The sequence below is a fragment of the Rhinatrema bivittatum genome, chromosome 6 (genome assembly GCF_901001135.1).
Source record: "Rhinatrema bivittatum chromosome 6, aRhiBiv1.1, whole genome shotgun sequence".
Taxonomy (NCBI): Eukaryota; Metazoa; Chordata; class Amphibia; order Gymnophiona; family Rhinatrematidae; genus Rhinatrema; species Rhinatrema bivittatum.
In genome coordinates, this window is record NC_042620.1 from 197,340,579 (window position 1) to 197,354,465 (window position 13,887).

The 13,887-nt window shown below is 51.3% G+C and overlaps 1 protein-coding gene across 2 annotated transcripts in view; it reads right to left on the minus strand.

The window, feature by feature from the left end:
• IDH1 (isocitrate dehydrogenase (NADP(+)) 1, cytosolic) overlaps window positions 1–13,782 on the minus strand; it is an 87,930-nt gene extending 74,148 nt beyond the window's left edge. Inside the window, exon 1 of one of the 2 annotated variants that reach the window (XM_029606380.1) lies at window positions 13,654–13,782. The gene's annotated coding sequence lies outside the window, so the exon portion shown is untranslated. The remainder of the gene's footprint in view (window positions 1–13,653) is intronic. The other variant, XM_029606381.1, reaches the window with a different exon arrangement.
• Between the last annotated feature and the right edge of the window lie 105 nt (window positions 13,783–13,887).

Below are 13,887 nucleotides of genomic sequence, written 5' to 3' on the forward strand. Positions count from 1 at the left end.
TCTGATCCTTTTTTTAGCAAGACAATTTTGCTGGTTATCAAGGGCCAAATTCCTGTGGCATGCACCCATAAACAATGGGGGGAGGAGAGGGAAAGGGGATGATCCCCCTTCCCAAATTCTCCTTCCAGGACATCCCTCTACTCCTACCTCCCCTCCAAGTCACAGCACTGACTGCATAGCAGAAGCAACTGGAATAAAAAAAAAATAAAATAATAAGTTACAGGGCTTTCTGCAGCCCCGACACAACCCTGCCCCCGACAGAGCTTTCCAAGGTAACAAAGCCGTACAGGCGGAGCAGGGAGGGCACCGCAGGACATGCAAGGGCCGCAGGAGGACCAGTGCTGAATAATTTTATATTTCTAGCTGTTGTTCTCATGAAACCACATCGCTTGAGGAGACAGCTGTGCCTCAGTGGCAGGCCCAGATGGAGTCATGGAAGCGGTGGTGACGCTGCAGCACCTATGAAAATTTGGCACCAGAGACAGTTGCCTACATTCCCTATGCCTAAATCCAGAACTGTGGTATATCTGAAGGTCCTCAAAACATCACTATCCTCAGTTCCAAGAAAGACTTCGATAATAACTTATTTCCTGGATAGACCAAGAGGCCTGGGTTCAAATCCCTTGAATATGAGCTCTACACAGGTGGGAGGTATCTGAACAATTTAGTGAGGAGGATAGGCTTTTGATTAGATTAGCATGGAGACACACTAACACACAGGTCTAGCCTGTAAAGTGCGGCCGCGTTTACCCTGCTCGTAAGCCACGTTCTACTCACTTTCCGGCCACGTTATCCCTTCCTGCGATCCCGAATCCCCCTTAACCTACTCCTATCGCGTCCTAAAATCCCCGGCCAACCCCTTCCGCACGCGGCATGGATATTGCATGCAAACGAGCGAATTAGCTATTCCCTAGCGTCCAGTAACCCGCGCCCCGACTATCGCTATCTTTCCCTGCCGTTTTGTCGCGCGTTTAACCTGCTAACTTACCACCTACCCTTACCCCTGCGGTAGAGGCAGGGGTAAGGGTAGGAGGCAAGCTTTCCCCCAGCCCCCGCTCACCTGCCCCGGCCGCGATCATGGGTGCCGGTCTCCGGGGCAGCCCCAGTCCTCTCCCCTCCTCCCGAAGCAAAAAAAAACAAAACGTAAAAGCAAAAGTAAGTCGCTTCTCCGCTTCACACTGTCAGTGTCTCTTCTTCCCTCCTCCGGAGTAAGGCTGCTTTTCGCGCCCTGCTTCGGGAGGAGGAAGAAGAGACACTGACAGTGTGAAGCGGCGAAGCAACTTACTTTTTGCAGCTCCCTCCGGACATCCGACCTCTCCTGCCTCCCGCTGCGCGACTTACTTTTTTTGCAGCCCTCCGGCCATCAGCAGGAACGGATCGTGGCTCCCCTGCCTCCCAGCGAAGACGGACGCTTGCACGGGGGAAAGCGGCCCCTGTGCGTGCAATTGGCCACTCAAGACGTGACGTCACATGCCGTGACGCCAAACGTCGTGACATCACGTCTTGAGCGGGCCAATTGCACGCACAGGGGCCCGCTTTCCCCCGTGCAGGCAGTCCGTCTTCGCGGAGGCAGGGGAGCCACGATCCATTCCTGCTGATGGCTGCAAAAAAAAGTAAGTCGCGCAGCGGGAGGCAGGAGAGGTCCGATGGGGGCTGCAAAAAGTAAGTTGCTTCGCCGCTTCACACTGTCAGTGTCTCTTCTTTCCCTCCTCCCGAAGCAGGGCGCGAAAAGCAGCCTTACTCCGGGAGGAGGGAAGAAGAGACACTGACAGTGTTAAGCGGCGAAGCAACTTACTTTTTGCAGGCGTCCATCTTCGCGAGCAGCTGGAGGCAGGAGAGGTCGTCCGATGTCCGGAGGGGGCTGCAAAAAGTAAGTCGCTTCGCCGCTTCGTACTGCCAGCCCCTTCTTCCCTCCTCCCGGAGCAAGGCTGCTTTTCGCGCCCTGCATCGGGAGGAGGGGAGGGGGGACTGGCAGTCCCGACTTCCTGGTATCTGTCATTTCAAATGACATTTGAAATGACAGATACCAGCGTGGCGTGAAGAGTTAGGCCCCGCGCACCCAGGATACTGTATAGGCGCTCTATCCAGTAAAATGGGTTACGCGGGCCTAACGTTTCACGGACCCTTCTTAGACACGGTTTACATTTACATGAAATTATAGTTCAGGATCGAGCGGCAGGTGAGCTGCACTGTGCGTGCGGCAACTGCGTGTGCGCCGAGCACTAACGCAGCTCTTCCTACCGCTCGGTACTGGATAGACCTGTAAGAGAGCTGCTCCATGGCATAGCTGCATTTCTTTAGTCCCCAGTGGCTTTATTCCATTGGGACTTCATGTCCTCTCAGCACAACTTCACATGAGAGAAACCCAATGGACCTTGAACTGTTGAACCCATACGGTCTAACATTCAACATGTCCCAGGCTGCTACCTGCTGACTCAGCAGGACTCCCTTCACCATGGTCATTAATTTGGTGATCCTGTTGGTGAAAAGATATGCTTTTGCCTGTGTTATGGTTAGCAGAGCCCTGTTAAACACGAATTGAGTGGACAGGCTCAAGACAGATTGAGCAATTTATGCTGAATCTTAACAATGTCAGCATCCAAGTGGTGTCACGCATAGATATGCTTACCCCAGCCTTAGATGTGCTCCTGCCAAAGCAATTGTCTATGTTCAGAAACACAAGACAACCCCCCCCCTCCCCAGTGTGAACACAAAACTCCATGAAGACTACCAGACATTTCATAAAAACCTGTATTGCTGATGCTAGCCAAGGGGGTATATGCAGTATTGTAGATGAAGGTGTTTTGCCATTAATCTGAGATACTTCCCATGATTGATCTCTCTTTATGGATATATGCATTGTTGAGAGCTAGAGAGCATAACAGGTCTGTTTAGTAGGAGAATAATGGCACCTGGGAACTATCTTGAAGTTTTCCTTGAAGAAGAGTTTGTTCAGAGTCCTCAGGTCTATGATGTAATAGTATCCTACAGTCTGTTTGGGTACCAGGAAGTACTTGGAAAAAAATCTCCACCCTCTTTCCTGTAATAGAACAGATCTGACTGCTCTAGCCTGTGGGAGAGAGGAGAACATCATTTGTAGATATTCCTGGTGGAAAGGGGAGTAGAACCCCCACTTGGCAGGCAACTTGGTGGGATTCTCAATAACTGTAATCTGTATTCTTGCTGAGATTATCTGAAATCCAGTGGTTTACCTAAAACCTCAGCCTTCCCCCGACAGAAATGTCACTAAGCATAGAAAGTAGCAAGCTTGCTATGCATATGCATTCTAGATCCAGTCAAAAAAAAAATAAAAAAAAAATCACACCTCATCTCTGGTTCTTAACTGAATTACTATGTGGAGTTTAGAACGTCTACACACATTGACAAGGCCTTGTATGTGTTGTGCTGCCAAAAGGAATAAGTGGATGAAGGACAAGCATCTGCTCGGAGGGAAAAGCTTTCCTCTGTTGCCCACTTTGGCATTACCTTGAAGTGGTGGATAGTTCAGTGGTGGCAACAGGGAGTGTTGTCTTGTCAGAAGACCCTACTTCCCTAACTTTTATCCCAAAAAAAAAAAAATTAAGGATTATGTTGCAAGGTACATTCTGCAACCCTATCCTGGACAACTTCCCTGAGACCCGACATCCACAATCCTGAAAGCCTGTGAACACCAATGGCAATGGAGGAGGACCCTTCAATGCTACCTCAAAAGCAATCAGAGGTCGCATGGACCCAGATGTATCCCAACACTCCTCACCACTGTTCCATAGGTGAATAAAATATTACTTTTTTTTGAGGAGAAATTCAGAAACTCTGTGTCCCTTTTAGTACAGAATGCAACTACTCAACCATGAAGATATGGTGAAAAACTACGCAGGAACTGAATACCTGGAAGAATTGTCTCTCATAAAAAGGTCCAAAGTCTGTCACTCACAACCAGACTACAGAGGAAACAGCTTTGCATTTTTTGGCCCTTTTCAGGGTGGATTCAACCAGCTACAGATTGATGAGGCAACTGTACCTTGTTAAATCCTGAAGCACTGCCACCGACTCCTTGCATTGGGATATCTGAAGAAAGCAAGTAATGGGGCCCTGGACTCTGCCTCCAACTTAAAAAGGAATGGTCTCAGCCACTCTACATATGAAAGATGAAAAGTAAAAGGAAGTGTCCTCTGGAGGTGATCTATTCCCCTGCCTGAGGAGAAGAGGATCTCAGAGGGTGGTCAGGAGAACATTCTCCTTCAGATCCAGTTTATTTAGACTCAAAAGTCAAATTTCAGACTTAGATTCTTTGATTAAAGCTGAATCTGCAGTTTGGGGATGCATTATTTCAATGGGTTTCCCCAAATAACTTCTTTGATGTCTGCTCTGAAAGAGGCTGAATAGCTGGAGAGGCTTCTCTCTGAAGCTGTCTTGTTTCCACTCAGTGTGGACAACATTGATGCTGTGTCTCAATGTTGAAACACTGGCATCTATGGCAAGCTGCTTGATGCCAGCATCTGAAACTGAGGCTCCAAAAGAGGCCTAGGTCCTAATGAATTCTCTTGTCTATTTCACTCTCAAAAACATTAATGAGGCCAACACTGGCGTGGCCTTGGCAAGAAAGGTCTTAGCCTTCTGAGTAACCAGAGTGGAAGTGGAGATGGTCACTGTCCGGAGTCTATTGTGGCTGAGTCTCGATCTGGCAGGTTGAGTTCAACTCCTGATGCAGTCACTTGAGAAGGCATCTAGCAGCCAGTCATTGGATCACTGCATTAGAGGGGAAGAGATCTCATGCTTTAGAGCCTTTTCACAATGCTTGGTGCAGACACTCTTGAACTCCAAGCTCAATCCCAAAGAAACAGTCTCAGGTGCCAAGTAGGCAGAGAAAGAAGGCTCCCTACTCCCTGACGTTTGTTTCAGTTTTGGTGCTGAGAATAAAATGGTGTTGTCAACGAATCATCAGCAGTTAGTGTAGTTCTGTATCTTTTTAAACATTAATTAATTTGGTGCATCAGACTTATTTGGATGTGAAGAGGACTTGAAGTTTCAATTTTCTAAGACTGATGGCCCTTGGTGATGTTTATAAGCAGATACTACAATGAAGGACATTCATGTTTTACCACCAGACAACAGATATAGACTTTGATCAGTAATGGATACCATGAAGTTGCACAGGGGGGGCCCATGGATTAAGCCACTGGCTGCCTTCTGGTATACGGTGAGGAAGAAAGATGATGCAAAAGTGTCAAAAGATTAAAATTTCTCAGTGAAAAGGGTGGCCAAGGTAACACTGAAGAATAAAACGTATCAGGATCCAACCACCATGAAGAAAAGGATGGAGACTTAAGAATGGCCAAAACTACTATTTAAGTCAATATTGAGGTAGGAGAGGAAGAAAACCTTTTTGACTAAGGGAGCAAACTGTCAAAGTGTCAATACAAGCAGGGTTCTACAATGTGACATATGTGGTAAATTCCACGCATATCCAGAAAAGCTTTTCTAGAGCTCTCGATCATCCATGTTATTAACAAATGGTGATGTAAACCACTAGTCCTCGGTGAAACTGCTATCTACTGGGCAAAGAACAGAAATAACCTCTTGTCTAAATTTGCTGGCAAAAGTTATGCCACGACCAGATAACATAGTAGGCCAGTGATGCTGGCCTTATGGGAATGGTGCATAATATATTTCTTCCAGTCATTGGTGAAAACCTTTACCCTGAACCCAACAAATGCTATATGCCTTATCCCCGATTTCCTCAATTCTTTTTTTTCCCTTTGAGCTCCTTTTGCAGCAATCACCTTGCCTATATAAGAGCATAATATCCTGTTTCCAACATAGAAACGACGGCAGAAGACGACCAAACAGCCCATCCAGTCTTCCCAGCAAGCTTCACACTTTTTTTCTCATACTTATCTGTTACTCTTGGCTCTTAGTAACCTTTTGGTTCTATTTCCCTTCCACCCCCACCATTAATGTAGAGAGCAGTGTTGGAACTGCATCTAAGTGAAATATCTAGCTTAATTAATTAGTTAGGGGTAGTAACTGCCGCAATAAGCAAGCTACACCCATGCTTATTTGTTTACCCAGACTATGTAATTCAGTCCTCGTTGGTTGTTGTCTGTATATAGATCCACTTTTCTTCATTCCCCCCTGCCGTTGAAGCAGAGAGCTATGCTGGATATGCATTGAAAGTGAAGTATCAGGCTTATTTGGTTTGGGGTAGTAACTGCCACAACAAGCAAGCTGCTCTCTGCTTTTTGTGAATGCAAATTCTTTTTTCCACATTTCCTCTTGCCGTTGAAGCTTAGAGCAATGTTGAAGTCGCATTAACCGTGTGTATGTTTATTGAATAAGGGTATTATCGCCAGGTAGTAGCCGTCATTCCCGCGAGCCACCCACTCTTCATTCACGTCCTCTAGACTTTATGGATCCACAGTGTTTATCCCCACCCCTTTGAAGTCCTTCACAGTTCTGGTCTTCACCACTTCCTCCGGAAGGGCATTCCAGGCATCCACCACCCTCTCCGTGAAGAAATACTAACACAGGTACTCGAGACCAGTCGTCCAGGCAAGCACTCGAACTTCACTCCCCCCCCCTTTATACAAAATACACAATACAACAGTATGGGATAACAAATAAGGCCGCAGTTTATTAAACCTAACCCGAGCCTTAAGTTAACATAATTCCAAAACAATTCCCCCACCTCCGCCGCACGCCATTCTTCACTTACCACCGCGGCCCAATGGTAAGCAGCTTGGAGCTCCCCCCCCCTTCACCTACCCCGCCACGTCGGCAGCGAGGGTAAGCTTGCGGCCTGAGCATCGGCCCCCCCCTTGCTCTTTAGGCCTTCTCGTGCAGCAGCCCCAAACTGCACGAGCATTAACCCCCCCTCCACCGTGTCCTTCACAAGTTCAAATAATACAAACCAAATATGGCTCGGGTTTCCGCCACCAAACAAGGCAAATTAAATGCCCTTGTGCCCCCACTGCGGCCAACCTATAACTGCTGCGTAATACCTTCTTCCAAGGCATTGTTGAACAAGTCCATGCCTATCTCGGACAGGTGCACCCCGTCACCTAAGAAGTAGCCCCCCAATATCTCCCACGACCATTGATGTCGTATCCAGAAACCGCCTTCCCGCACAACCCATTTACCAATTTGTCGGTTGAGTTTTTTAACCCCGTGACGCCACATGGGCTCCTGCTGGTGCCGTAGCTGAATTATAATATCTGACCACCCCAATTTTGTGTCTGGCAAGCAATTCATCAGGAAAGCCAAATCCTTACGTATGATTGTAATGAGCTCCCGACACGAGAGCTTACCGATATCGTTACCTCCCAGGTGAATGACTAGCAATTTCGGCAGACCGAATTCTGCGACCTTGCCTTGTAAGAAGTTACGTAAATCACCCCATCGCATTCCCCCCTTGCCCAGCCAGCGCACAATGCCCTCTGTGGGATCCATGTTCAGATGTTCCCCGTATGGTCGCTTCCTGGCCCGGCGTTGAGCCCGATGAACGAAAGAGTGGCCCACAATCCAAGCACAGTCTCTCTCCGTGACATCACCCTGACCAATCTGCAAGACAAAACAAACGTTACCCCCCCGCTCCTGGCATACCAAAGGTCCCTACCGTCGCTGGCTTTTAGTTTTCTTTTTTTTTTTTGGAGACACCCCTATCTGCCACTTCCTCCTACATATCCCCGAAAAACCCCCGACCGATTTCCACTACCTAACGCTCGAATTCGATCAGCCGGCCACCCCAGGTCAGCGAAGTATACCGCCCAATGCCCCACCCCAACGAAGCCACCACCCGCCGCAGGACCGCTGCAAATTGAAACCTCGTTAAAGGCGTCCCGTCCTCATGCACTAAGAAATGCAGACCGGCGTGGGGCCGCAGAGCCACATAACGTAACGCTGTCCGCACTGGACATGCAATGTCAACAGACGCTCTGCATAACGAAATCCACGCCCCTTTACCCCGTTGGTCAGTTTTGGATTTTGTAATCCGAAGCGTCACGCAGTGTTCGTAGACACATACGTCACCCACCAGCAGCCCCTCTCCACCCACGTCCGCCGTTGACCTGGCCACTAATTCGCCTATGCGAAACGCCCCAAAAAACGCCCACGCGAAAGCCACCCGAAACAACGCTAACTCGAAAGCGGAACTACATGTCCCCGCTAACCTTTCAGCGAGACGGAGCAACTCCGCAAAACGGATAGGTCGCCGCGTATCATGTCGCTTACCCTCCCCCCGGCCCCAACCCTCCAAAAGCTTCCGCACCAAAAAACTACCCGCCGGGTTACCATAACCCTCCAGCTTCTGGAAGAACGTGAAGCCGGCCAACTGACGCCTGACCGAAGCCAAGGAGTAGCCAGCCCGTCGAGCCCACAAAATGAACTGAACAAGTGTCCGCTCGCTAACTTCCCCTCCGTACCACCCCAAGGAAACCAGAAAACGAGCCACGTATCCTCTGCCGGAGAGATAAGCTTTCCAGGTAGCCGGAGCCAAGGACCGCCGGATCAGCTCCCACTCTTCGTCGCGCCCAGGTTCCACAGGCAGACTGGCACCCGCTCTCCATGCCGCTTCGCTTGCGGAGCCGCCATACGGAAGACGTCCCACTTAAAACGAGAAAGGGCGTCAGCAATGACGTTCAACGTCCCTGGCACGTGTCTAGCCCGAACCGAAACATTCCTTTTGAGGCACAGCAGCACCATTTCCCGCAACAACCTAGACACTTGCAAGCATTTGGCAGCCTGTCTATTGACCACCTGTACGACTCCCAAATTATCGCAACACCACACGACACGCTGATTCGCCAACTCCTCACCCCACAGGGTCAACGCTACAATGATGGGAAAGAGCTCTAAAAAGGTAATATTGCGGACTATCCCGCACTCAACCCAGCGCGCCGGCCAACGCTCGGCACACCACTTACCCCGAAAATAGAGCCCTAGTCCCGACGCCCCCGCCGCATCCGAATACAATTCCAGGTCCAGGTTAGACACCTCGGCAGCTTGGATAAGGCAAACACCATTGAACGAACGCAAAAACTCATCCCAGATCGCTAATTCCTCCCTTACCACTTTCATAATCCGAATAAAGTGATGCCCCGCCCGGACCCCCGCCGTCCTGGAGGACAAACGCCGGATAAAAGCCCTGCCCATCGGTATTACCCTGCACGCAAACGTAAGGGACCCGATTAACGCTTGGAGCTGCCTCAAGGTGACCTTAACCGATCCTTTAATGACAGCAATTAAATCCCGCAGCTGCGCCAGCTTCCCCGCGGGTAACCGACAAACCATAGCCACCGAGTCCAACTCGATGCCGAGGAAGGTCAATGTAGTCGCAGGACCTTCCGTCTTGTCGTGGGCAATGGGAACACCCAAACGCTCGCTCGTCCGAAGGAAACAGTCTAGCTGACTTTGACAGGTGTCCTCGTCCTTAGGCCCCACAAACAAAAAAATCATCTAAATAATGTACAGAATTGTCGCAGCCAGTATGAACCTTCGCAGCCCAATGCACAAAGGTGCTAAATGCCTCGAAAAAAGCGCACGAAACCGCACAACCCATGGGCAGACATCGATCAAAGAAGTAGCTACCTTCAAAGTAAAAGCCCAAAAGCGGGAAACTGCTGGGGTGAATTGGTAATAGGCGAAATGCGGATTTGATGTCCGCTTTTGCCAACAAGGCCCCGGGCCCCGCCACACGCAGCAGAGCGACCGCATCGTCGAAGGAGGCATACTTAACGACGCACGCATCCTTGGGGATGAAATCATTCACGGACGTACCTTCCGGATATGACAGATTAAGAATCAGTCGGAATTTACCCGGAACTTTCTTAGGTATCACCGCCAGCGGGGACAAATGCATCACCTCAAATGGCGGCTGCGGAAAGGGGCCCGCAATCCTCCCTAAGTCGAGCTCCTCAGCCAGCTTGGCTCTGGCCACGGGTGCTAACCTAGACGCCGACCTCGAATTCCTAGCCCTCCCCCCCCGACCCCGGGCCCTCATAAGGAATGCGAAACCCGTAACGAAACCCAAGGTATAACATACGAGCCTTGTGGCGGTCCGGATAATGCCGTAAACCCTCCGCTAACGCACCAAGCACGATGGGAGAGGCGGCTTTACATCGGACGGACCGATCATTTGGCTCCCGCGCCGGTCCCAGCACTCTGTCCCTGTGGGCATCTAAGGGCTGAATGGGACCCCCCGCAGGTGGCGCAAGCATGCTTGAATTTGCATTCGGGGAACAAGCAATTGAGCTTGTTGAACCTCCAGCAAATGTCCCTGCCAACCCCCGCACTTTTACCACCTGACTCGCCTGGACGCCCCCCTCCAGCCCGAAAGGAATGACCTGCAACACCCCGCGTGGACTCAAGTCGCAGCTGGAAACCCGGCTCCAGTTCCCCGCACTCCCCCTTTGTTCGCCGCCGCGCCCTTATTAGTCATCTGCGTGAGCCACAGGTGAATGTCCTGCGACCCCCACGACATGAACTTATTTCCCGCCATCTTATCTCGGAACTTCTCATCGTAGTTGAGCCAGGCCCAACCTTCGTAGTCCCGAAAAGCACCCAGTATGCTGTCCGCATAGGAGAGTAAGGCTCCATACTGCGAAGGGTCAAAATGGCTAATGACGCTGGCCAACCGCAAAAATCCCCGTACCCAGTTCACAATGTTCTTAGCTATCAGAGGCCCTGCACCGCACTGCTTGCTACGCTTCTTAGCTTTCTTAGACGACCTCTTCCTGCCCCTCCTGCCCTCTAATAATTTAAAAATATTCACAAATTTTCGTTTCCTAATTCGTTTAACTAGTCGCCGGGGCACTTCTTCCCACAATTCGGTCAGGGATGCTAACGCTGGCTGTCCCACATCACATTTCGGACCCTCGGCTAACGCCACCTGGTACGCACCATGCCCCCGCTGGAACAGTGGGACGAGGGCGAAGAAGTCGAACTGGATTCTGACCGAGACCGTTTACCCCGAACCTTTCCCCTAGAAACCACGTTAAAGGGAAGTGTCTTACCTGCCGCAGGCTCGTCCCCGACGAACAGCCCGGCTTGCATTCCCAAAGCCACCGGCCTTGCATCCGCTGCTGGGCCGCTGCCGCTCTCCTGCCAGCCTCGTGCTTCCGACGCTCCGCTGCCGCCTGTCGCATGGGCCCTCCACGCCTCCTGGTGGGACGGGCCTGGGAGATCCTCCTCCGCTGTAGCTGGGAGAGAACCACCCACCCCAACTGCCTCCGCCCGCTGCCGTACGCCCTGCCTCGCTGTCACCCTCCCACGAGCGGCCACGCCAGCCGAGTCCCAGCTCTGCCGCCGGTCGGGCTCCATATCCCTGTATGCTGCTGCGCCCTGCGGAAAATATTGCCCACCGAGGGGGGGGCCCCCGCCGACCTGCCATCCCCCGAAACCCTGGACATCGAAGCCCTGTCCTTCCGTACCCACCGGGAAGAACCCATACCCAGCCCGGGCCATTTGAGCCAGCAGATCAGACGCGAGAGCTGTAGCTGGTGGCACGTGCGAACCAGAGGGGGTGGGGGGCGACCGAGGCCGGCGCACGTCTCTGCCTGCGATCGGGACCCGCCGTGGACCACCGCGCACCCGAGCACCCCTCACAGGCACAGAGGTCGTGGTCCTACCCTTGCGCCCTGCACTGCAGGCCAGGGGGCCAGCCGATCGTCGCCTCGGTGGGGGGGCGGAGGGGCTGGAAACGCGCCTGCCCAGGCCCGCATGGGGGGCACCTTGGCGGCGAAAACCCCTGCGGTCGACCGAAGGAGCTCGCTGTGGCTGCGGGAAGCTTGTGAGAGGAGGCCTCCGAAGCCGCATGACCGCGTGGCAACGCCGATGGCTCTGGGTCCTCCCTCAACGGCCGGCCCAAAAAGGTGAAAGTAGCAACGGACCCGCCTCTGGAAGGTGAAGGGGTAATGCGCACCGGCGAAAGCACCGGGGGAGGGGCCGCAAAAGGCTCCATGTCTGCCTCGGGCCCGCTCTCCCCGGAGTCCGATAAGTAAGGAAGCAGGGAGGCAATGGGAGGGGGGAGGGGGGTCGGGACCGGGGGGAGACCGGGTGGGAGGTAAGCCGCAGCCCTCGCTCCCGAGTACTCACAGCCATAACGCCCGCTTCTCCTCTCACCGTTGCAGCCCTGCCCGCCCGAGACCGCGAAGGAGGACGCGTCTGGGCCCCCGCCGAGGACCTGCCCTCTGCCTTAGCCTTAAGGCGCCGCATCGTCCGAAAGTCTGCAGTTGGGGATTCGGCCAGAAGCCAGCAAGCAAAACTCAGCCGCTCGCTTGGCAGCCGGATTCCCAACTGCCTGGTCCCTGCTAGCCCTACTCTCTTCTTTTCCCCGATGACCAATAGCAGCGCAGCCATTCAAATTGCTGCGCTGCCATTGGTCCGTTCTACCTCCTGCCCCCTCCCCCTTTCACCCCTCCCTTCTGCCGCCTTTCCTCCTGCTCGACCCCGCGTTATTTTCGGCGCCCCCGGGACTAGCCCGGTGCGCCTCCAGTTCCTAACATTGGTTCTGAGTCTTCCTCCCTGGAGCTTCAAATCGTGACCCCTGGTTCTGTTGATTTTTTTCCCGACGGAAAAGGTTTGTCGTTGTCTTTGGATCATTAAAACCTTTCAAGTATCTGAAAGTCTGTATCATATCACCTCTGCTCCTCCTTTCCTCCAGGGTGTACATATTTAGATTCTTCAATCTCTCCTCAAAAGTCATTCGATGAAGACCTTCCACCTTTTTGGTCACCCTTCTCATCGCAGGTCACAAGTACCTGGTAGGATCCCCAAAATTAAATAGATTCAATGCCACTTATCCCAGGGATAAGCCATGGATTTCCCCATGTCCACCTTAATTATGGTTTATGGACTCTTCCTCCACAGTTACACTAACAACTTTCTATTTCCTAGCTAAAAGCACTAGTCCTAGACTACAGCATTTGAGATTCTTCACGTTCCAAGACTCAGTGTTGTAATTAGTATTGCTAACAAAGGTGCAGTCCTGCAGTAGAAAAGTGAAGCAAGAGCTCATGGATTTTGCTCTCACTGACACCCAAGTGATTATGGGAAATTTGCTTTCTACACCTCTGCACCAGTTTATGCAACTGTAATTTCTAATGCTAATTAAAAAAAATAACATTATCAGACACCAGAAGTATGGAAGACATGTTGAACTCCATTTGGATGACAGAAATCAATGGTAGTACTGTTAATATTGTTTTCTCCAACTGAGCATATACTTCATTAATATTTTATATACACACTGATATTATTTAAAGACATACATAAAGTAATGCAAAAACTTTGTGCACAAATCATTAAAGGATGGTTTAAAAAACCTATCTGAAAATAAATCCAAGGTTTTAATAACTTCACTTTAAAACAAATGTTTTAAAAATAAAACGTGCTTTTTTTCAAATATTTTTGTAAAGATCGGGCCCTGCAAACAAGACATCCCACATTTAACAACTTGGGATCATATTAACAGCTCCTCAGGAAGGAGAGAACCCCCAGAATGAACAGAAAAGCTAGGGTGGCGTCAGCGGAGTCTGAAGTACAATAACCGAGGCGGTAGCCAGCAACGAGAACAAAGCCTCGCATGAAAGGTAGTATTCACGGCTGCCCAGCAAGAAGCTTCTCTCGCGGCGAGTGAAGCCCGGGCCGCAGCCTTACCTGGCAGCAGGGAACGAGGTTTTCGTGCTTTGCTCACAAGCTCCGGCTGACAGCTCACGTCCCCTCCCCCCTTCTCCAGCTCTACATCTGATGCCGCGATCCTCGCCCCGCCTCCACTTTCCTCAGCACCGCCCGACTCTGCCGACCAATCCAAACCCGAGTGCAAGCCAATGCGAACGCCCCACGCACTAATAAGGGAAATGAACAGAGCTGAGCGTTCTGATGAGCGGTGAA